Here is a 25,246-nt window from a genome sequence, read left to right on the forward strand (position 1 = left end):
AGAGATTAAAGAGACACAGGCAAAGAGAAGACCAAGCATGGCACTGGGAAAATTTCTCCAGAAAATAGTGGAAGAAGATCCAGCAAACCAGAGGGGAGAGTGCTGAGAGGGCAGGAGAACCAAGGCAGAGCAGTGTCATAGAGGCCACTGGTGTGGTGCTGCAGAGACATCAAGGAAGATGCTGTCAGGAAGCATGGAGGGGACATGCCCTCACTCCATTCCTACACTGCCTGCTTCCCTCTATCCCCATTTCGTAGTTCTCTCTGGTGTCTCCGGCTGTCACGGTAACTACCAGTACCACACCCCTCCATGAAGGCTACACTGATTCATTCTTTATTGACTCAGGTGTGGCAACATTTATCCACCCTCAGACAAACTCACTAGTAGCTTGAAGGTTTTAAGGAGCTAATTTACCAAGAAACTAAAGTCAACATGGGAAAGGAGCAGGTTTCTGAATTGGTCTGGAAACAGAAGAAAACTACAACAGTGCCAGCTTGAGGCCAATTTGGGTTACCGCCACCTCTGAGACTCAAGAGATTCTCAAAATTATTACTCTTTTTATGTCCTAAGAAATGTTTAGCTACCTCAAAGTAACAAATACTTTCTATTTTTATCCAGATATTTCATTGTTTTAGCTTTTAAACCTAAAGGTTTAAAATCTATTTTGAATTAATTTTCACTGTTTCATTCCTGATAACTGGTGATTTGTATTTTCTCTCTTTATTTCTTAGTCTTACTAGGGACTCATTCATTTTATTAATTTATTTCAAGAAACCAACTTTTGGCTTTGCTAATTTTCTCCACTTTTTTGTGTATTTTCTATTTCATTTAGAGTTCAAGGTTCAAAAAGATTTTTTTCTTTTTAATGTGGATATACAGTTTTTTTCTTTTTTTTCTTTTAATGTGGATATACAGTTTCAGCCCCATTCATTCAAAGACATTTTACCCACTTAATTACCTTGGCAGTGTCATCAAAAATAATTTGGCCATATAAGTTTGGGACTACTGCTATCCTCTCTATTCTTTCACATTGATATGTTTATCTCAACATCACACTGTCTTGATTTGTGTAGCTTCGCAATAAATCTTGAAATCAAATAGAGTTAGTCAGTTTTTAAAAACTGGTATTTTTTTTGTCTTGTTTGTAGACAGGGTCTCACTATGTCACCCAGGCTGGTCTGTGGTCTGGAACTCCTGTATTCAAGTGATCCTCCTGCCTCAGCTTCCCAAAGTGCTGGGACTGTAGTCATATGCCACTGTACCCAGCCTAGTTTTAAGTGTAGAAGTCTTGCTTATCTTTGGCTAAATTTATTCCTAATGTTTTATTCTATTATAAGTGGATTTAATTTTTTTTTTCATTTTTCCATTGTTGCTAGAACACAGAAATACAAATCATTTTTGTATATTCACTTTGTATTCTGTTACCTTGGTAAATCCACTTTATTCTAGTGGTTTTTAGAAGATTCTGGCCAGGCACAGTGGTTTACACCTATAATCCCAGCACTTTGAGAGGCTAAGGCAAGTGGATTGCTTGAGCTCAGGAGTTCGAGGCCAACCTACAAAGCATGGTAAAACCCTGTCTCTACAAAGAAGTACAAAAAGTTAGCAAGGCATGGTGGCACCCACCTCTAGTCCCAGCTACTTCTGAGGCTGGGGTGGGAGAATCACCTGAGCCCCAGAGGTGGAGGCCGCAGTGAGCCATGGCTGCCACTGCACTCCAGCTTGGGCAAGAGAGTGAGACCCTGTCTCAAAAATAAATAATAAATAATAAATTTCAAAAAAGGGTTATTTCATTCAAGTTGTCACATTTATTTCCATAAAGTTGTTCACAATATTCCTTTTTACCATCTTAACAACATTCTAAACTGACATCTACTCTTTCATTACTAATAATTGGTAATTTGGTTTTTGTTTGTATGCTTGTTTTTTTGAGACAAGATCTCAATCTGTTGCCCTGGTGTACAGTGGCACGATCTCAGCTCACTGCAGCCTCCACCTCCCAAGTTCAAGTGATTCTTGTGCCTCAGCCTCCTGAGTAGCTTGGATTACAGGTGCAAGCCACCATGCCTGGCAATTTTTTGTACTTTTAGTAGAGACAGGGTTTCACCATGTTGGTCAGGCTAGTTTTGAACTCCTGGCCTCAAGTGATCCACCAGCCTTGATCTGTCAAAGTGTTGGGAATACAGGCATGAGCCACCATGACTGGCCTGTATTTTTTTTTTTAATCAGTCTTGATATGGTTTTATAAATTTTATTTTTTTTTCAAAGAATAAACTTTTGGCTTTGCTATTTTTCTCTCTCTCTTTCTCTCTCTCTCTCTCTCTCTCTCTCTCTCTCTCTCTGTGTGTGTGTGTGTGTGTGTGTGTGTGTGTGTGTGTGTGTATTTTCTCTTTTTTGACAGGATGTTATTCTGTCATCCAAGCTGGAGTGCAGTGGTGCAATCATGGATCACTGCAGCCTCTATCTCCTAGGCTCAAAGCTTCCTCCCACCTCAACCTCCCAAGTAGCTGTGACAACAGGCCTGCCCCATCACGCTCAGCTAATTTTTTAAATTTAGTTTTTGTAGAGATGGCGTCTCACTATGCCAGGCTAGTCTTGAACTTTTGGGCTCAGGCGATCCTCCTGCCTTGGCCTCTCAGAGAACTGGAATTACAGGCGTAAGCCACTATTCCCAACCTCTGTGTATTTTCTATTTCATTAACTTCTGCTCTTCATTATTTCCTTCCTTTGGACTTAACTTGTTCTTTTTCTAGCTTATTTTATTTTCTTCTTCTTATGCCAGTGTGGTGGCTCACACATGTAATCCCAGCACTTTGGGAGGCTGAGGCAGGCAGAGCACTTGAGATCAGGAGTTTGAGACCAGCCTGGCCAACATGGTGAAACCTCGCCTCTACTAAAAATACCAAAAAAAAAAAAAAAAAAAAAAAAACCCAGCCGGGTGGTATTGTAGCACATGCCTATAATCCCAGCTACTCGGGAGGCTAAGGCACGAGAATCACTTGAACCCAGAGGCAGAGGTTGCAATGAGCTGAGATTGTGCCACTGCACTCTAGCCTGGGTGACGTTGAGACCCTGTCTCAATCAGTCAGTCAATATTTTCTTGGCTGGGTGCAGTGGCTTATGCCTGTAATCCCAGCATTTTGGGAGGCCAAGGTAGGTGGAGTTCAAGACCAGTATGACCAACATGAAGAAACCCCATCTCTACTGAAAATATAAAAAATTAGCAAGGTGTGGTGGCATATGCCTGTAATCCCAGCTACTCAGGAGGCTGATGCAGGAGAATCACTTGAGACCAGGAGGCAGAGGTTGCAGTGAGCCAAAATCACGACATTGCACCCCAGCCTGGGCAGCAAGAGCGAAACTCCATTTCAGAAAAAAAAAATTATATATATATATATATATCTTATTCTTCTTTTTGACAGGGTCTCACTTGTCACCCAGGGTGGTCTCGAACTCCTGTGCTCAAGCAATCCTTTCACCTCAGCCTCCTGGGTAGCTGGGACTACAGGTGCACGGCACGGTGCTCAGTTTTGTTTTTTTTTTTTTTAGCTATACTCCACATAACATAAAATTCATCATTTTATTTTTTTTTATTTTTTTTTATTTATTTATTTATTTTAGACGGAGTTTCACTCTTGTTACCCAGGCTGGAGCGCAATGGCGCGATCTCGGCTCACCGCAACCTCCACCTCCCGGGTTCAGGCAATTCTGCCTCAGCCTCCTGAGTAGCTGGGATTACAGGCACGCACCACCATGCCCAGCTAATTTTTTGTATTTTTAGTAGAGACGGGGTTTCACCATGTTGACCAGGATGGTCTCGATCTCTTGACCTCGTGATCCACCCACCTCGGCCTCCCACAGTGCTGGGATTACAGGCGTGAGCCACCGCACCCGGCAAAATTCATCATTTTAAAAATTATTTATTTATTTATGAGACAGAGACTCACTCTGTCACCCAGGCTGGAGTGCAGTGGCACAGTCTTGGCTCACTGCAACCTCCACCTCCTGGGTTCAAGTGATTCTCCTGCTTCAGCCTCCTGAGTAGCTGGGACTACAGGTGCCCACCACCACACCCATCTAATTTTTTGTATTTTTAGTAGATATGGGGTTTCACTATGTTGCCCAGGCTGGTCTTGAATGCCCAACCTCGTGATCCACCCACCTTGGCCTCCCAAAGTGTTGGGATTACAGGCGTGAGCCCCTGCAGCCAGCCTAATTTTTCTTTGAGACAGGGTCTTGCTCTGTCACATGAGCTGGAGAGCAGTCGCAGGACTGCAGCTCACTGCAGCCTTGACCTCTCAGGCTCAAGCAATTCTCCAGCCTCAGCTTCCCAAGTAGCTGGGACTACAGGCATGCATGACCACACCAGGCTAATTTTTGTATTTTTTGTAGAGATGGGACTTTGCTATGCTGGCTAAGCTGGTCTCCAACTCCTGAACTCAAGCCATCCGGCCGCCCTGGCTTCCCAAAGTGCTGGGACTATAGGCATGAGCCACTGTGCTCAGCCTCCAAAATTCACCATTTTAAAGTGTAAAATTCAGTGGATTTTTTTTAGTATATTCACTATGTTGTGCAACCACTACCACCATCTAATTGTGTAACATCTCCATCATCCTAGAAAGAAACCCTGTGCTCACTGGCAGTCAGTTCCAATTCTTCCCTGGCAACTACTAATCTACTTTCTGTCTATATGGATTTGTCAATTCTGAAATTTTCATTTTTATAATTAATTTTTTTTTTTTGAGACAGAGTTTCACTCTTGTTGCCTAGGCTGGAGTGCAGTGGCACGATCTTGGGTCACCCGCCACCATGCCTGGCTAATTTTTTGTATTTTTAGTAGAGATGGGGTTTCACCATGTAGGCCAGGCTGGTCTCGAACTCCCAACCTCAGGTTATCCACCTGCCTTGGCCTCTCAAAGTGCTGAGATTACAGGCATGGGCCACCACGCCTGACCTTATAATTAATTTTTTACATTTTTTTTTTTTGAGACGGAGTCTCGCTCTGTCACCCAGGCTGGAGTGCAGTGACTTGATCTCGGGTCACTGCAACCTCCGCCTCCCAGGTTCAAGCAATTCTCCTGTCTCAGCCTCCTGAGTAGCTGGGACTACAGGCGTGTGTCACCAAACCTGGCTAATTTTTTGTATTTTTAGTACAGACAGGGTTTCACTGTTTTAGCCAGGATGGTCTCAAACTCCTGACCTCAGGTGATCCATCCACCTCGGTCTCTCAAAGAGCTAGGAGTACAGGCGTGAGCCACCATGCCCAGACACAACTTTTTTTTTTTTTTTTGAGGCAGGGTCTCACTTTGTTGCCTAAGCTGGAGTACAGTAGTGCAATCACAGCTCACTGCAGTCTTGGCCTCCTGGCTCAAAGGATCTTCTGCCTCAAGATTACAGGTGTATGTCACCACACCTGGCTAATTTTCTATTTTTTGTACAGAGGATCTCATTATGTTGCCCATGCTGATCTCCTGGGCTCAAGCAATCCCTCCACTTCAGTCTCCCAAAGTGCTGAGATTACAGGCATGAGCCACCATACCCAGCCCTGTAAATTTCATATAAATGGGATCATTTTATGTCTGCTTTCCTTCACTTAGCATAAGGTTTTCAAGGTTTATCCATCTTGTAGCATATAACTACTTCATTCCTTTCTATTGCTGAATAATATTCCATTATAGGAATATACCACATTTTGTTTATCCATTCATCTGTCAATGGACAGTTGGATTGCTTCTACGTTTTTGCTAACACTGCTATGAACATTCATGTACAAATTTTTGTACGAACATGTTTTCAATTCTCCTGGGTATATGCCAGGGAGTAGAATTGCTGGGTGATATGGTAATTTGACTTTTTGAGAAACTGCCAAACTTTTTTTTTTTTTTTTGAGACAAAGTTTCACTCTTGTTGCCCAGGCTGGGGTACAATGGCACAATCTTGGCTCACTGCAACCTCTGCCTCCTGGGTTCAAGTGAAACCTCCTGGGTTCAAGCGATTCTCCTGCCTCAGCCTCCCAAGTAGCTGGGATTACAGGCATGCGCCACCATGTCCAGCTAATTTTGTACTTTTAGTAGAGACATGGTTTTTCCATGTCAGTCAGGCTGGTCTCAAATTCCTGACTTCAGGTGATCTGCCCGCCTCGGCCTCCCAAAATGCTGGGATTACAGGCATGAGTCACCACGCCAGGCCTTTTTATAGCTTCTTAAGCTAGAAACATAGAATTATTAATTTAAATATTTCCACCAGGCACAATGCCTCATGCCTGTAATCCCAGCACTTTGGGAAGCTGAAGTGAGGTGGATCAGTTGAAGCCAGGAGTTTGAGGCATGAGAATCACTTGAATCTGGGTGTCAGAGGTTGCAGTGAGCTGAGATCGCACCACTGCACTCAGAGTCTCACTCTGTCCCCCCAACACCTTCCTCTTTTCTCTTACAGGGATTTTAAATTATAAATTTTCCTTTAAGTACTTCTTTAGCTGCACCACACACATTTTGATATTCTATGCTTTCATTATGCTTCAGTTTGAAAAATTTTCTCATTTGTGTTTTTTCTTTGATTCATTAATTACACAGAAATACTTCTGTGTACATATGAGACAGGGTCTTGCACTGTCACCCAAGTTGGAGTGTAGTGCCACAATCACAGCTCACTGCAGCCTTTGCCTCCTGGGTTCACGCAATTCTCCCACCTCAGCCTCTTGAGTAGCTGAAATTACAGGCATGTGCCACCATGCCTGGTTTTCTTTTATTATTTGTAGAAACAGTCTTGCTATGTTGCCAAGGCTGGTCTCAAACTCCTGGCCTCAAGCGATCCTCCCTCCTCGGCCTCCCAAAGAGCTGGGATTACAGGTGTGAGCCACCATACGGGGCCTAAAAATATATTCTTTAGAAATATATTATTTAATTTCTAAACATTTGGGGATTTTCTAGATATGTTACTATTATTTGTTCTAATTTAATTTCATTGTGATCAGATGATCAGAGTATATATTCTGTGAGGTTGTTTTGTTTTTGTTTTTGTTTTTGAGGAGTTTCGCTCTGTTGCCTAGGCTGGAGCATAGTGGCATAATCTCAGCTCGCTGCAACCTCCCTCTCCTGGGTTCAAGTGATTCTCCTGCCTCAGACTCCTGAGTAGCTGAGATTACAAGAACCCACCACCACACCCAGCTAATTTTTGTATATTTAATAGAGATAGGGTTTCACCATGTTGATCAGGCTGGTCTTGAACTCCTGACCTCAGGTGATCCACCTGCCTGAGCCTCCCAAAGTGCTGGGATTACAGGTGTGAGCCACTTCGCCTGGCCCTTTTTTTTTTCTTTAGAGACAGGGTCTCACTCTTTAACCAGGCTGGAGTGCAGTGGCACAGTCATACTCACTGCAGCCTCCAAGTCCTCGGGCTCAAATAATCTTCCACTTCAGCCTCCCAAGTAACTGGGACTATAGGCACATGCTACCACGCTCAGCTAAGATTTTCACTTTTTTTTTTTTTTTTTTTTTTTTTGAGATGGAGTTTTTTGCTCTTGTTGCCCAGGCTGGAATGCAGTGGTGCGATCGCAGTTCACCACAACCTCCGCTTTCCAGGGTTAAGCCATTCTCCTGCCTCAGACTCCTCAGTAGCTGGGATTACAGACAAGTGCCACCACACCCAACTAATTTTGTATTTTTAGTAGAGATGGGGTTTCTCCATGTTGGTCAGGCTTGCCTCAAACTCCTGACCTCAGGTGATCTGCCCGTCTTGGCCTCCCAAAGTGCTGGGATTACAGGCATGAGCCATCATGCCCAGCCAAATTTTTACTTTTTATGGAGATGGGGGTCTCTCTATGTAATATGTTGCCCAGGCTAGTCTCAAATTCCAGGCCTCAAGCAATAGATTTTAATCTTTAGAAATATATTGAGACTTACCTTATGGCCCAGATATAATCTAGCTTGGGTAATGTTCTATGTGTGCTTGAAAAAAAGGTATATTCTGCAGTTATTTGGTGGAGTTTCTTGAATGTCAACTATATCAAGTTGGTTGATAATATTGTTCAGGTTTTTTATATCCAGCAGCTTTTCTGTCTAGTTGTTCTATCAATTACCAATAGAAGGGTTTCAAATCTCTGATAATTGTGTATTTGTTGGTTACATTGATTGATTGACTGAGACAAGGTCTGGCTCTATTGCCCAGGCTGGAGCGCAGTGGTGAGATCTTGGCTCACTGCAACCTCCACCTCCCAGGCTCAAGCAATCCCTGTCTCCCAAGTAGCTTGGACTACAGGCACCCACCATGCTCAGCTAATTTTTTTTTTTTTTTTTGAGACGAAGTCTTGTTCTATTGCACAGGCTGGCATGCTGCGGTGCGATCTTGGTTTACTGCAACCTCCACCTCCCAGGTTCATGTGATTCTCCTGCCTCAGCCTCACGAGTAGCTGGGATTTCAGGGTGCCCGCCACCACGCCTGGCTAATTATTTTGTATTTTTAGTAGAGACAGGGTTTTGCTCTGTTGGCCAGGCTGTTTTTCAACTCCTGACCTCAAGTGATCTGCCTGCCTCGGCCTCCCAAAGTGCTGAGATTACAGGCATGAGCCACCACACCCAGCCTTTTTTTGTATTCTTACTAGACACGGGGTTTCACCATGTTGGCAAGGGTGGTCTCGAACTCCTGGCCTCAAGTGATCCACCCACCTTGGCCTCCCAAATTGTCACTGTGCCCAGCTGATTTTTCTTCTCTTTTCTTTTCTTTTTGAGACACAGTTTTGCTCTTGTTGCCCAGGCTGGCATGCAATGGCATGATCTCAACTCACTGTAACTTCCGCCTACCAGGTTCAAGCCATTTTCCTGCTTCAGCTTCCCAAATAGCTGGGATTACAGGCATGCACCACTGTACCCAGCTAATTTTGTATTCTTTAAATAGAGACAGGGTTTCTCCATGTTGGGTCAGGCTGGTCTTGAACTCTCAACCTCAGATGATCCACAAGCCTAGGCCTCCCAAAGTGCTGGGATTATAGGTGTGAGCCACCATGCCTGGCAAGACTTTTCATATTTTTTGTAGAGACAGGTTTTTGTTTTTAAATTAATTACTATTATATTTTTTTTTAGACAGGGTTTTGCTCTGTGGCCCAGACTAAAGTGCAGTGGCATGATCTTGGCTCACTACAACCTCTGCCTTCAGGGTTCAAGCAATTCTCCTGCCTCAGTCTCCCCAATAGCTGAAATTACAGGCGAATGCAACCACGCCCAGCTAATTTTTATAGTTTTAGTACAGATGGGGTTTCACTGTGTTGGCCAGGCTGGTCCTGACCTCAGGTAATCCAACCATCTCAGCCTCCCAAAATCCCAGCACATCTCCCAAATATGCTGGGATTATAGGTATGAACCTCCAGGCCCAGCTGGAGATGGGGTTTTGAGGTTAGATCCTTTGAGCCTGGGAGCCCAGGAGGCTGAGGTGCAGTGAGCTGAGATTGTACCAGCCTGGGTGAGAGTGAAACCTTGTCTCAAAAAAAGGTTTCTATGCTGCAGCCTGGGTGAGAGTGAAACCTTGTCTCAAAAAAAGAAAAGAAAAAAATCATAAGAGGAAGCATATTTACTACTCATTAAATGGAAGTGGATCATCATAAAGGTCTTTATCTTCATCGCCTTCACGTTGAGTAGGCTGAGGAAGAGGAAGAGGAATGGTTGGTCTTGCTGTCTCAGGGGCAGCAGAGGCAAAAGAGGTGGAAGCGGAGGCAGGAGAGGCAGGCACACTCTGGTGTAACTTTACGGAAATACATTGTAACTTCTATTTCTCTAAAAATGTTTCTAAATAGCAGCAGTCCCAACGTTTTTGGCACCAGGGACTGGTTTTATGGAAGACTTTTTTTCCCATAGAAGGGGTTAAGGCAGTGGTTTCAGGATGGTTCAAGCACTTTATATGTATTGTGTGCTTTATTTCTATTATTATTACATTGTAATATATAATGAAATAATTATACAGCTCAACATAATGTGGAATCAATGGGAGCCCTGAGCTTTTCTTGCAACTAGACGGTCCCTTCTGGGGTGATAGAAGACAGTGACAGATTCAGGCATTAGATTCCCATAAGGAGCTGGCAACCTAGATCCCTCACATGCGCAGTTCACAATGGGGTTCGCTCTCCTATGAGCTGACAAGAGGTGGTGCTTATGCAGTAATGCAAGCGATGGGGAGCAGGTGTGGATGCAGATGAAGCTTGTGTTCACTTGCTCACCCATAACTCACCTCCTGCTGTATGGCCTGGTTCCGATGGCCTGGGGGTTGGGGACCCCTGCCTGCTATATAGTATTAATCCTTCTTCTGCTATTTGCTTTAGTTTCAGTGCCTGCATCACAGAAGGGTCCATGTCATAAAAAAATGTCAAAAGTGGTCTTGAATAATCAGAATCCTCCTTCTAGACTGTCTCAGTTCATTTACTTTCTGCCACTGCTGCTTCTATATCTTTATCTGGCAGGGGTTCAGAAGCACTCATCTCTATCAAGTCATCTTCTGTTAACTAGTCTGGTGTGGTGTCTATTAAGCTCTTAAATTTCTCTGAGATCCCTATCAAACCCTTCATCCCCATCTTTTTTGCCATATTCACAATCTTTTTCATGATTTCCTAGCTTGGCTTTATCATAAATCCTGTGAAATTGTGCATGACATCTGGACACAGTATTCTCCGGTAAGAATTTATTGTTTCAGGCTTGATGGCTTTCATGGCTTTTTCCATAACAATGATGGCATCTTCAATGGCATAATCCTTCCAGACTTTCACGATGTTCTATCAGGGTTCTCTTCTGTAGAGTTGACAGTCCTTTCAATAGAGTGCCATCTGTATGTGTAATGAGCCTTTAATGTCCTTATGATCCCTCAATCTAGAGGCTGAATTAGAGACAATGTGCTTGGAAACAAGTAGACCACTTTGACACCTTCAGTACTGAACTGATGGGGTTCAAGGCCAAAGGCATTGTCCAATAACAAGAGAATTTTAAAAGGCAATCCCAGGCCAGGTGTGGTGGCTCACACCTGTAATCCCAGCACTTTGGGAGGCCGAGGCGGGTGGATCACTTGAGATCAGGGGTCCAGACCAGCCTAGCCAACATGAAACCCTGTTTCTACTAAAAATAGAAAAATCAGCCAAGAGTGGTGGCAGACACCTGTAATCCCAGCTACTCAGGAGGCTGAGACAGGAAAATCACTTGAACCCAGTAGGTGGAGGCTGTAGTGAGCTAAGATCACACCACTGCACTCCAGCCTGAGTGACAGAGCAAGATTCCATCTCAAAAAACAAGAACAAAAAAAGGCAATCTCTTACTGTCAAGGTACATCCTGACTTCAGGGACAAAGTATCAATGGAATCAATCCAGAAAAAGGGTTCTCATTGTCTAGGCTTTCTTGTTACACAACCAAAAGATTGGCAGCTGGTGTTTCTCTTTTCCCTTCAGCTTGAGGGTTAGCAGATTTATAGATAAGGGCAGCCTTTATTATAAACCTGACTGCATTTGCACAAAACAGGAGAGTTGGTCTATCTCTTCTTGCCTTAAATCTTACTGCTCACTTCTCTTTCTTACTAATAAAGGTCTTTTGTGGTTTTCTGTTTTCTTCTACATTAAAGTTCAGGCAGATACCTTTTCCCCTCAATTCTTTTTTTTTTTTTTTTTTTTTTTTTTAAAAAAATTTCCCCCTCATTTTCCAGGCTGGAGTGCAATATCATGATCACAGCTTACTGTAGCCTCAACTTTCTGGGCTCAGGTGATCCTCCCACCTCAGCCTCCTGAGTAGCTGGGACTACAGGCATTTGCCACCATACCTGGTCAATTTTTTGTATTTTCTTTCAGTAGAGATGGGGTTTCACCATGTTGCCCAGACTGGTCTTGAACTGAACTAGAGCAATGTACCCACTTCAGTCACCCAGAGTGCTGGGATTATAGGTGTGAGCCACTGCACCCGGCCTCAACTATTTTCTTATTGGCATCTCAGAATTCATCTTTTGTCTCTTGGTAGATAAAAGCTGCTTTTCCTGTTATCTTGTCCTTTTTTTCTTTTTTCTTTTTTTTTGAGCAGAATCTCACTCCTGTCACTCAGGCTGGAGTGCAGTGGTACCAGCATGGCTCATTGCAGCCTCAACCTCTCGGGCTCAGGTGATTCTCTCACTTCAGCCTCTCAAGTAGCTGGGACTATAGGTGCATGCCACCAAGCCTGGCTAATTTTCAGTAGAAATAGGGTTTTGCAATGTTTTACAGGCTACTCTCAAACTTCTGGGCTTAAGCAATCCTCCCATCTTGGCCTCCCAAAGTGCTAGGATTATAGGCATGAGTCACTGCACCCAGCCTCTCTTGACATTTTTAAAGCCAAACCTCTTTCTAAAACTATCAAACCATCCTTTGATGGCATTAAATTCTCTAGCACTAGATCCTCACCGTCCTTTTGCTTTAAGTTGTCATATACTGACTTCACTTTGTCTCAAATCACATTAGAGTCTACATGTGTTCTGTTCTTACAGCAATCCTGCACCCACATAAAAGCTGCATTTTGAATATAAGATAAAAAGGTATTTTGCGGCCAGGCATGGTGGCTCATGCCTGTAATCCCAACGCTTTGGGAGGCCAAGGCAGGCAGATCACCTGAGGTCAGGAGTTCATGACCAGCCTGATCAACATGGTAAAACCCCATCTCTACTAAAAATACAAAATTAGCCAGGCATGGTAGTACACACCTGCAATCCCAGCTGCACAGGAGTCTGAGGCAGGAGAATTTCTTGAACCTAGGAGGCAGAGGCTGCAGTGAGCCAAGGCTGTGCCATTGCACTCCAACCTGGGCAAAAAGGAGTGAAACTTCACCTCAAAAAAAAAAAAGTATTTTGCAAAAAGTGTGAGGTTTTCACGCTACTGGTATAGCTTCATGCATTTCTTTTTCTTTTTTTTGCAATAGTCCTTACACTGGATTCATTTATCTTGAAATAGTGGGCAACCATAGCTACAGACCTCAATCTATGGAACACATCAAGCAATTCAGCTTTTCTTGAAATATTATTACTTTTCTCTGCTTCCTGGGAGTGCTCCCAGCGTGAGTAGTGGCACTCACATGTATCCTATGCTGTAATTCTAGGTTTAGGGCATTGCACAAGACAATGAAGAATCCAAGAGAACTGTGAGAGATCACCTTTTTTTATGGCAATAGGCAATTTACTAGAGAGACAAAGTGCTCATGCAGCGATAATTAGTGTCACAGCATTTTAAGTGGATACTCGAAACAATTGAACTCACTGCAATAGCAACAGGAGGCGGTTATAAAATTATAGTAGTACAGTGTGTACTAATTTTATGCAGTTATAATTTAATAGTGCATCACAATTTCTCTTTTTCTTTTTTTTGAGACAGGGTCTCCCTCTGTCACCCAGGCTGGAGTGCAGTGGCATGATCATGAGTCACTGCAAGCTTAACCTCCTGGGCTCAAGTGATTCTCTCTCACCTCAATCTCCCAAGTAACAGGGACTACAGGTGTGCATTGCCATACCCAGCTAATTTTTTTGTAGAGACAGGGTGTGGCTATGTTGCCCAGGCTGGAGTGTTGTGGCATGATCACAGCTTACTGTAACCTCAAACTCCTGGGCTCAAGTGATCCTCCTGCCTCAACTTCCTGAGTAGTTATGACTGTAAGCACGTGCCTCAAGTGATCCTCCCGTCTCAGCCTCCCAGAGTGCTCTGATTACAGGTGGGAACCACCTCATCCAGCCAATTTTAACTTCTTATAATACATTTATCTATAGTTCATTGTAGTAAGTGATAAAATAGACCAGTAGCTATATTTTATGCATTCATGACATACTTAACTTTTTCTTAATTTTTTCAATATTTCTAGGCTATGTGGTTTATCTGTGCATTTTTCAAATTGTTGCAAATCTCCAACTAATATTCCAATATATTTATTGAAAAAACCTATGTGGATCCAGGAAGCTCAAACTCATGCTGTTCAAGGGTCAACTGTCTTTTTTTTTTTCTTTTTTTTTTTTTTTTGAGATGGAGTCTCACTCTGTCACCCATGATGAAGTGCAATGGCAGTGTCAGCTCACTGCAACCTCCACCTCCCAGCTTCAAGCGATTCTCCTGCCTCGGCCTCCTGAGTAGCCGGAACTATAGGTGTGTGCCACCACACCCAGCTAATTTTTGTATTTAATAGAGACAGGTTTTCACTATGTTGGCCAGGCTGGTCTCAATCTTGTGACCTCATGATCTGCTCACCTCAGCCTCCTAAAGTGCTGGGATTACAGGCGTGAGCCACCATGCCCGGCCTTAACTGTATATTTCTTTTATTTTAGATATTATGTAGTTGGATCTTGATTTTTTTTTTAGACAAGTTCTCACACTGCCACCCAAGCTGCTGTCTTTTAGTTGGAGTATTAAATTGGACTGTTTATGTTTAAAGTAGGTTTTTTTTTTTTTTGAGACAGAGTTTCACTTCTGTTGCCCAGGCTGGAGTGCAATGGTGCAATCTTGGCTTACCGCAACCTCCGCCTCCCGGGTTCAAGCAATTCTCCTGCCTCAGCTTCCCAAGTAGCTGAGATTACAGGCATGCGCCACCATGCTCAGCTAATTTTAAATATTTTAGTATGACTAACGTGGGGTTTCTCCATGTTGGTCAGGCTGGTCTCAAACTCCTGACCTCAGGTGACTCACCCGCCTCAGCCTCCCAAAGTGCTGGGATTACAGGCATGAGCCACTCCGCCCAGCTAAAGTAGTTAATATGGTTGGGCATAAGTCTACATTAGTTTGCTGGAGTTGTACAATGGTCTGAATGTGTCCTCCAAAATTCATGTGTTGGAAGCTCAGGCCCCAATGCCATAGTGTTAGAAGGTAGGGTCTTTTTTTTTTTTTTTTTTTTTTTGTGTTGGGGTCTTGCTCTTTCACTCAGGCTGGAGTGCAGCGGCGTGATCTCAGCTCACTACAGGATTTACCTCTCAGGTTCAAGTGATTCTCCTGCCTCAGGGTCCTGAGTAGCTGGGATTATAGGTGCCTGCCACCGTGCTTGGCTAATTTTTGTATTTTTTAGTAGAGATGGGTTTTCTCCATGTTGGTCAGGCTGATATCGAACTCCTGACCTCAAGTGATCTGCCCACCTCAGCCTCCCCAGGTGATAGGCCAGGTGCAGTGGCTGACATCTGTAATCCCAGCACTTTGGCAGGCTGAGGCAGGTGGATTACCTGAGGTAATCAGGAGTTTGAGTTGCCAACATGGCAAAACCCCAACTCTTATAAAAATAGAAAAATTAGCCAGGTATGGTGGTGCATGCCCGTAGTCCCAGCTACTCCGGAAGCTGAGGCAGGAGAATCGCTTGAACCTGGCCTACAGAGGTTTTAAGTTAAAATGAGGTCTTAGGGTGGACCTTAATCCACTATGACTGGTGTCCTCATAAGAGAAAATTCAGACATAGACAAGTACAAGGGAAAGATGATGTGGAGACAGCCATGTATAAGCTGAGGGGAGAGACCCAGAACAGATCCTTTTCTCATGGCTCCCAGAAGGAATCAACCCGTCAAGACCTTGATCTAGACTACTGGCCTCCAGAACTGTGAGACAATAAATTTCTGTTGTTTAAGCCACCCAATCTGTGGTTCTTTGTTATGACAACCTGTCTTCGTCTGTTATGTGATGCTATAACAGAGTATCTGAGACTGGATGATTTATAAAGAACAGAAATTTATTCTCTCACAGTTCCAAAAGTGTCAAGTCTTCTGATTGCATCCTTGCATGGCAGAAGGCAGAAGAACAAGAGAGAATGAACTCTGTGTCTTCACGTGCCAGAAAAGCAGAAGGGCAAGAGGGAGTGAACCCACTCCCACAAGCCCTCTTTATAGTGGTTATTAATCCATTCATGAAGGTGGAGCCTTCATGATCTAAACACATCTTTTTTTTTTTTTAATCACCCCCCCCTCAATCTAAACACATCTTAAAAGACCCCACCTTCTAGGCCAGGCACTCCAGCCTGGGTGATAGAGCGAGGCTTCATCTCAAAAAAAAAAAAAAAAAAAAAAGAACCACCTTCTGTAAAAAGTCTATCTGTAGGCCGGGCACAGTGGCTCATGCCTATAATCCCAGCACTTTGGGAGGCTGAGGAAGGCGGACGACGAGGTCAAGAGTTCGATATCAGCCTGGCCAACATAGTGAAACCCCATCTCTACTAAAAATACAAAGATTAGCCGGGTGTGGTGGCGCATGCCTGTGATTCCAGCTACTTGGGAGGCTGGGGCAGAAGAATCGCTTGTACTGGGGAGGCGGAGGTTGCAGTGAGCCAAGACCATGCCATTGCACTCCAGCCTGGGTCACAGAGTGAGACTCTGTCACCAAAAAAAAAAAAAAAAAAAAAAATTATATCTGTAAATATTATGGATTATTAGGAGGATTGCTTGGCTGCGCCTGTGAATAGCCACTGCACTCCAGCCTGGGCAACACAGCAAGACCCTGTCTCTAAAATTAAATCAACAAATAAATTTAAATTAAAAACACAATGAAATAAATAATTTAGGCAAGGATTCTTGATGCTAAGACCAATGGCTGATAGACTGTTGGGGAACAGGATATTCACATAGTCTCAATTTACCACCCAACAAATTATTTTCACATGTGGAAAAGAGTTCCTTGACAATAGAGATATCTAGCAGATACCATCTTAACTGAGTAAATAAACTCAGTATTGGCTGGGCACAGTGGCTCACGCCTGTAATCCTAGCACTTTAGGAGGCCAAGGCGGGCGGATCACCTAAGGTCAGGAGTTTGAGACCAGCCTAGCCAACATGGCAAAACCCTGTCTTACTAAAAATATAAAAATTAACTGGGTGTGGTGGTGCATGCCTGTAATCCCAGCTACTAGGGAGGCTGAAGCAGGAGAATCGCTTGAACCCGGGAGGTGGAGGTTGCAGTGAGCTGAAATCATGCCACTGCACTCTAGCTTGGGTGACAGAGTGAAACTCTGTCTCAAAAAAATAAATAAATACATAAATAAAAAACAAAACAAAGTCAGTGTCATCAATAATGGAATAAAGCAACATTATATGACTAAAGTAATGCAACAAATAGGAAGAACATGTTATGCAATATCCTTAGTATTCTTGTACTATTATGTAGTGTTATGTAGCATTCTTGCATAAAAGCTTACCCTGAATTTAATCATAAGAAAACATTCGAAGAGACCCAAACTGAAGGATATCCACAAGACAGCTAGCTTGGATTTTTCAAAAATGTCAATGTCATGAAAAACAAAATGACAGGAAGACTATTCTAAATTAAAGAAAAATCTAGAGACATGGCAATCAAATACAATCAGTGATCCCTCATGTAATCCTGAAATAGGTATTTTTTAAAGCTGTAATGGAAAACATACGGATATTTAGAGAAATGTAATTATGATCTGTAGTTTAGATAATAATAACGCATTTTTATTTCTTGGTCACTTTGTAAAACAGTGTGGCAGTTCCTCAGAAAGTTAACAGAATTGCCATATTATCTAGCAATTCCACTCTTGGTATGTACCCAAAAGAACTGAAAGCTGTGACCCCAATACTAGTAAACCAATGTTCATGGCAGCATATTCACAACATCCAAAGGCTAAAACATTCCAAATGTCTAGCAGCAGATGAACGGATAAACGAAAGTGGTCTACCCATACAAGAGAGTATTATTCAGCCTTAAACAAGGACTGAAATTCTGAACATGTGCTACAACATGGCTGAACCCTAAAGACATTATGTTAAGTGAAATAAGCCACACATCAAAGGACAAATAATGTAGGTCTCAACTTATATGAGGTAATTAGAAGAGGCAAATTCACAGTCAGAAAGCAGAACCAAGGTTACACAGGGGGAATGGAGAGCTATCATTCAATGGGTACACAGTTTCTGTTTGTGATGATGAAAAAGTTCTGGAAACGCATGGTGGTGATGGTTACACGACATTGTGAATGTACGTAATGCCACAATGATACACTTTAAAATGGTAAAATAGTAAATGTTACGTATAGTTTACCACATTTTTATTTTTTGTTGTTTTTTAGAGATGATGTCTCTCTGTTACCCAGGCTGGAGTGCAGAGGTACAATCATGGCTCACCGCAGCCTCTCAAACTCCTGGGCTCAAGCCATCCTCTTGTCTCAGCCTCCTGAGTAGTTAGCACTATAGGCGCACGCTACTATGCCCAGTTAATTTTTAATTTTTTGGGTTTTTTTTAGATAGTGTCTTGCTCTGTTGCTGAGGCTAGAGTGCAGTCACAAGAACATTGCTCACTATAGCCTCAACCTCCTGGGCTTAAGTGCTCTTCCTGCCTCAGACTATAAAAGTGCTGGGATTACAGGCATGAGCTACTGTGCCTGGCCTAAAAATCACATTATCTTTTTTTTTTTTTTTTGAGACGGAGTCTTGCTCTGTTGCCAGGCTGGAGTGCAGTGGCACCATGTCAGCTCACTGTAACCTCTGCCTCCCGGGTTCAAGCCATTCTCCTGCCTCAGCCTCTCAAATAGCTGGGATTACAGCTGCCCACCACTACGCCTAGCTAATTTTTTGTGTTCTTAGTAGAGACAGGGTTTCACCATGTTGGCCAGGCTGGTCTCGAATTCCTGACCTCATGACTCGCCTGCCTTGGCCTCCTAAAGTGCTGGGATTACAGGCATGAGCCACCGCATCTGGCCAACCCAGGCTAATTTTTAAATATTTTTGTAGAGATGGGAATCTCACTATGCTGTCCAGGCTAGTCTTGAACTCCTAGCCTCAAGCAATCCTCCCACCTCAGCCTCCCCAAGTGTTGGGATCACAGGCATGAGCCACCACACTCAGTCCCAGACTTTTTTTTTTTTTTTTTTAAAGAAAATATTGGCTGGGTACCATCTTTTCTTTAAAAAAAGAAAAGAAAAGAAAAGATTGTGGTTATGTAGGATGATGTCCTTCTTATGAGGAGATACTGACCAAAATATTTAGGGATGAAATGTCATAATGCCCGCAACTTATTTTCAACGGGTCCAGGAAAAAAAGGGAGAGAAAAGAAACGCGGCAATAACAACTGGTGAATCTAGATGTAGGTTACCTAGCTGTTCACTGTACTACTCTTTCAACTTCTCTGCATTGAAATTTTTCAAACTAAAAAGTGCTCAAAAAATACCTTTAAATGAAGAGATGAATGGTGGAAGAGACCCTCCCGGACAGAAAAGACAAGCATGCGCAAAGATGAAGAGGTGGAAAAAGTGTTTTCAAGAAACAGTCAGTAGTCTAGTTTGATGAGAGTGAAAGATACATACTAGGATGTTCTGGGAGATAAAGCCAGAAAGGTAGGCTGGCATCAGATTGATAAAGGCCTTTAGCAAAAGAATCGAGTCTGGGCCAGGTACAGTGGCTCATGCCTGTAATCCTAGCACTTTGGGAGGCCGAGGCAGGCGGATCACAAGGTCAGGAGTTCAAGACCAGCCTGGCCAACATGGTGAAACCCTGTCTCTACAAAAAAATACAAAAATTAGCCGGGCACGGTGGCACATGCCTATAATCCCAGCTACATGGGAGGCTGAGGCAAGAGAATCTCTTGAACCCAGGGGGTGGAGGTTGTAGTGAGCCGAGATCATGCCACTGCACTCCAGCTGGGGTGACAGAGCTAGACTCTGTCTCAAAAAAAAAGAAAAAGAAAAAGAATAGAGAGTCTGTATTGTACATGGCAGGCAATGGAGAGCATCACCAAAGGCATTTAGCTTAGGAATAACACATGCAAAGTGATGAATACTTCTATGTAGTGAAGATGGTCTGGACAGACTGAAGGGCATAGCCAGCTGGAAGGCTGTCACAGTAGCTGAGGCATGGGAACAGGGACTTGGGCTGGGTGAAGGAAGTGGGGGCAAAAGGCAACTGTTTTGTGAAGGACCATTGGAATCTGGTAATTGATTAAATGTGGAAAGTCGGAGTTACCCTGAGGTTTACACCTGGGTATAGGAGACTAGCAGTAATGGAAAAATCAGCAGGAAGGGCTGGTTTGAAGCTCAAGACTCAGGGGTGAGCTGTGAGAAAAAAGAATGAGTTTAGTTTCATCCCAGGCTTACTGTAAAATGGATCCTTCACAGTCCCTTGTACTCAAACAAGCATCCAGCCAGAAACAGAATTCTCCTTCCAAGGACAGTTCCTCCATCAGACCAGCCTCACCTGGCCCCACAACCCAGTCCCAGGGACCATTAGGTCCTTACAGCTAGCCTGGGCTCCTGGCACCTTGAGTTCTTCTCTGACAGCGTCCCTTCAACCTAGTTCCTATCTAGCCTCCATATAGTTTCAAGTCTTCTTTCCTTAACCTCCTCTCTTATCTGAGCCTTTTTTCCTCTTTAAGAGGAGAAGAATCGGCTGGGTGCCGCGGCTCACGCCTATAATCCCAGCACTTTGGGAGGCCGAGGAGGGCAGATCACGAGGTCAAGAGATCAAGACCATCCTGGCCAACATAGTGATACCCCATCTCTACTAAAATACAAAAAAATTAGCTGGGCGTGGTGGCGCGCTCCTATAGTCCCAGCTACTCGGGAGGCTGAGGCAGGAGAATTGCTTGAACCCAGGAGGCAGAGGTTGCAGTAAGCCAAGATTGCGCCACTGCACTCCAGCCTGGCATCTGGCAACAGAGCAAGACTCTGTGTCAAAAAAAAAAAAAATTGCATAAAGAGGAGAAGAATCAGAAGTATCTGCCCAGAAGCACAAGTCCTGCAACATGCAGGCCAAGATGGGCACCCACAGGAAGCTCAAGTGCAGACAGGCAAGGCAAACATATGTGCCCCTGTGGTCAACAGCTGCTGCCTGCACTACCTAGAGGGAGGAGAGGCGGGAAAGAGGGAAGAGAGGAACGAACAGGGCCAAGGTGGAGGGTGAAGCTGGCGCAGGATGGTAGGTAGGCAAGTGGGGACCACCTGCGGATCTTGTTGTATACAGGCCTTGCTCTACACAGCCCCACCCACCATAGTAGGGGCGGGGAGGATCTCTGTTGATCAGCTCAGCATCCTATTGACCTCAAAATTATTCCATTGGTTGCCTCCAAACCACATACTCTAGCCCCATGGCACTCAGCTTCTCTCCCAATTTCTCATTTCTGTGTTGAAAATAAGAGCTTCAGTTTGCAGGAGTGAGGACATTCTGAAAAGGCAGAGTTCAGCTTGGCATAGGAACACTCAGATGGCAGACAGACCTGGAGAAGGCATCTAGCTGAGCCACCGGAGAGGGTGGAAGGACCATGAAAGAATGGGAGTCAGTCCACCAAACCAAGAGAGGAGCTGCATAGCAGTGTGCGCTGCCTGGGTTTGCTGTTCTGGGCAAACCAGACCAGCCCCAAGCCTTCTCAGGCCCTGTGAAGATCAATCATGTAAGATGCATATAACCAGCTCCCTCTCCCCAGGGGCATCCTCCTTTACCCAAACATGTCTCCCACCTCCACCTCCATGGCTCTGGCTTGAGTTATGCCAGCAGGTGGGGTCCTGCTTTAGCCTTTAGCCTGGGCTATCACCTTCCCTGCCACATTCACCTTCTACCTTCACCTCTATAGCTCACTGAGCTGCTCTGTCAGGGGTGCCAATGAGATGGGGTCGCATAGGGTATAGCATTACTACCCAGGCCAATCCCATCAGGCAAACTTTTGCTAACTTCCTTCCCCACCCAGTGGGGGAACACTTTTCCTATTCCAGAAACAGAATTCCCTAAAGACTCACAGCTACCCAGGGTGCCTGCCTGGGAGAGAGTGCACCTGGAAGAGTCAAGGGGAAGAGCACGAGCTCCCTGATGGGACCCACTGCCCTGAGAACAAGTCAGCATCACTGAGGGCATGAGAGTGAGAAACTTGGATCAAATGTGTCCAGTGATGGGGAGAAGCTGTGCTGGGATAGAACACTGAGGAAAATGGGCAGGAAATTCTAGCTGAAATGGGAAAAAAGGAGAGTCTTGGTCTAGTTTCAGGTTTTCCTAGGACAGTGCTCTCACTAGGAGACAGGTGGCATCCTGTCAGTGATAATGGAGGCAGTGGAAAGATCACTGGTCTCAGTGGCATCATTCCGTTCTTTGACCTACAACCTAAGAAATCAGATCCCTCCTGTGGAAAAGTGAAAGTCACAACACAAGACCTTACAGCTGCTGAGATCAAATGAGATCTCATGTAAGTGCCAGCACTTAGTGAATCGTATAGGACCATAATGCCCTTGAAGCAGCCAGACAGAAGCCTCTGTGGCGGGCACTGGGCTGTCACAACCTTTTCTCAATTACCCGGCCTGGAGTTCCTAGGGCTTCACATGGCATTTAGCTATAAGGAAATCCTGATGCACGCTGCAGGCTCTTACCTGTGGCCTGCGGAGTAGGAGTGAACTGGGAAAGAAGGATGAAAAGGAAGAACCATTCTCTGAGGTGGGAGCACAGGCTGCCAGAAGGATGGTGTAAAGGCTCACCTTGAGTTGAGTCTCTAGGAAAAGGAGCACTGTGGCCCCCAGATGTCCTCCAGCCTCCCAAATCTAGGGACAAAAAAGACAGTCAGTTGTGCTCTATCTCCTCTCTGGTTGCACCTGCTTAATCTCTCCCCAGCTTCCTTGTTCTGAGGATGGCTGCACCTTCTGAGCGACAGAAGCTTCCAGCAGGGAATCGAGACCTTTGATGACTGAAACAGGACTTGTCCTCAGGCCATTCTCCTTTTGACCTTTTCCACTTTTGCTGTCCCAGGTCCTGAGGTAGCTCTCCCCTCTACAGGCCATTAGACACCCATCTCTAAGGGGTGTCCTTCAAGCCTAGCTCCTAGCGCAGGTTCAGCCCTGGACAGAACTGGAGAAGGGCAGGGCCCTGGAAGTTGGCCTGAAGATGGTGCTGCTGAAGCCAGCTTCCTCCCTGTGCGGCAGCTGCAGGCCTTGGCAATCTGTTGCCATGTTGGACAGAGTTTCCCATTCCCAGTTAGGTCACAGATGGGAGAGAAACTGCCCTAGGAAGGAGTGAGCCATAGAAAAATAAAAGCCAAGAATGAACACAAGAGTCAAGAGACTATCCATCACTGGTATCACTGATCCTGAGGGCTGCTACATGATCCTATGCTTCAGTTTCTTTCCCTCGTGGTTCTTCACCTTAGTTCCAGGAAAAGAGGCTCACAAACCCCCTATCCATTTATGCACCTTGCTCCCTTGGCTCTCAATTAGCTGGTACTGTACTAAAGATGCCAACAATATGGCCCTTACCCCATAACGATCTGCCCATTCGCCTCCTTCCCCTAGAAGAATGGCTCTGAGACAGCATGTAAGTCTAATAAAAGAACTTCAGGCTGGGCGAGGTGGCTCATGCTTGTAATCCCAGCACTTTGGGAGGCGGAGGCGGACAGATCTCTTGAGGCCAGGAGTTCGAGACCAGTCTGGCCAAAATGGTGAAACCTCATCTCTACCAAAAAATACAAAAATTCACCGGGCACGATGGCACGTGCCTGTAGTCCTATCTACTCAGGAGGCTGAGGCATAATAACTGCTTGAACCCAGGAGGCGGAGGAGGTTGCAGCACGCAGAGATCATTCCACTGCACTCCAGCCTGGACCACACAGTGAGACCCTGTCTCAAAACAAGAAAACAAAGAACTGTCCTGCCTAGGAGAATGGATTTGCCCAGAAATAAAATGACTTCAAAAATTAAGAAAAGGTCTTACAGTGGCTAGGGACTGTTGTAAAAATTATCAAAAATGACAGCTGGGACATGGGATAGCACTTCCTCCATGCAGTCCCTAGACTAAAAACTTACATGTCGCCGGGCTCACGCCTGTAATCCCAGCACTTTGGGAGGCCGAGATGGGCAGATCACCTGAGGTCAGGAGTGAGAGACCAATATGACCAACATGGAGAAACCGCATCTCTACTAAGAATTCAAAATTAGTGGGACACGGTGGTGCATGCCTGTAATCCCAGCTACTCAGGAGGCTGAGGCAGAAGAATCGCTTGAACCCGGAAGGCAGAGGTTGCAGTGAGCTGAGATCGTGCCACTGCACTCCAGCCTGGGCGGCAAGAGCAAAACTCCGTCTTGGGGGTCGGGGGGTCGGGGGGAGCTGGTAGGGCTGGGCTAGGTGGCTCACGCCTGTAATCCCAGCACTTTGGGAGGCCAAGGTGGGCAGATCACGAGGTCAGGAAGATTGAGACCATCCTGGCTAACACGGTGAAACCCCATCTCTACTAAAAATACAAAAAATTAGCCGGGTGTGGTGGCGCAGGCCTGTAGTCTCAGCTACTCGGGATGCTGGGGCAGGAAAATCGCTTGAACCTGGGAGGCACAGGTTGCAGTGAGCCGAGATCTCGCCATTGTACTCCAGCCTGGGCGACAGAGGAAAATTCCGTCTCAAAAATAAAACAAAACAAACAAAAAACACCTTACATGTAACATCTCATTTAATCCACAAAAATCTGAGGTGGTGTTAACATTATCCCCACTCTTGCAAATGAAGAAGCTGAGGCTAACTTTGTCCAAAGTCAGAAACCCAAGTTTCTCCGACTCTAGATCCTAAGCTGAGAGTCTTGCTCAGATCATCTCAGGTCCTCTTCTTTCTTCTTGCACTTGGGGTGCGGTATGGAGCAACGAGGCCGGTAGTGTGTGACATACTGCACCCTCAAAAGAGGCTTCTGTTTCAGACTCCCCATTCTACAGAGGAAGGAACTGGTAGGTCACACAGAGCCAGGGCCTGCTCTGCGACGGAATCGCAATGGGCACTAGAATTCCAGTCCAAGCCCCATTTTACAGGGCGGGGGAACTGAAGCCCACAGCGCCTGGGGGCCTCCCGGGTTCCGAATCCATCAGCGGCGGAGCCAGATCCAGCCTCGGGCGCACTCACTGCCCTGCCCGATTGTACCTCCGCGTTCACCTGCGGCGCGAACCCTCCCCGCGGGCTGCCAGCGCCCGGGAGGACCTGTCCGCCACGCTCAGGCCCTCGGCTCGAAGTGACCAGACACTGGCGCAGGCGAGCGGGGCTTCGCGGGCCACAGCCGGACCCCGAGCTCGCAGACCCGAGTCGCCTCGCCCGTCCCTCTCCTCAGAACGCCGAGGCCTCAGGAGCGTGTGGACGCCGGGACGCCGCGGAGAATTCGGGAGCGCTGGTCTCGGAGGCAAGGCCGGCTTGGTCTCCTCTCCTCAAGCCCCCTACGCCGCCCCCGCCCCGGACCTTCTGCAAACCCGGTCCCAGCCCCAGCGCACCTCAGGAAGAAACAACACGTTCGCGCTTCGCGGAGTCAAGCGGTCAGGACTCTAAGCGGGGCGAGGTTCCCATGGCAACTAGGGAACACTCTTT

At 45.3% G+C, this 25,246-nt stretch overlaps 1 long non-coding RNA gene across 1 annotated transcript; it reads right to left on the reverse strand.

Moving 5' to 3' along the window:
- Window positions 1-9,470: 9,470 nt before the first annotated feature.
- Window positions 9,471-25,239, reverse strand: LOC116554658. The gene is made up of 3 exons (XR_004270264.1): window positions 25,153-25,239; window positions 22,294-22,461; window positions 9,471-10,854 (listed from the first exon to the last, which is right to left on the reverse strand). It is a non-coding gene; the product is annotated as an uncharacterized LOC116554658 (long non-coding RNA).
- Window positions 25,240-25,246: the final 7 nt, after the last annotated feature.

The sequence above is a fragment of the Sapajus apella genome, unplaced genomic scaffold, assembly GCF_009761245.1.
Source record: "Sapajus apella isolate SASKATOON/1434 unplaced genomic scaffold, GSC_monkey_1.0 scaffold14, whole genome shotgun sequence".
NCBI classification, from domain to species: domain Eukaryota; kingdom Metazoa; phylum Chordata; class Mammalia; order Primates; family Cebidae; genus Sapajus; species Sapajus apella.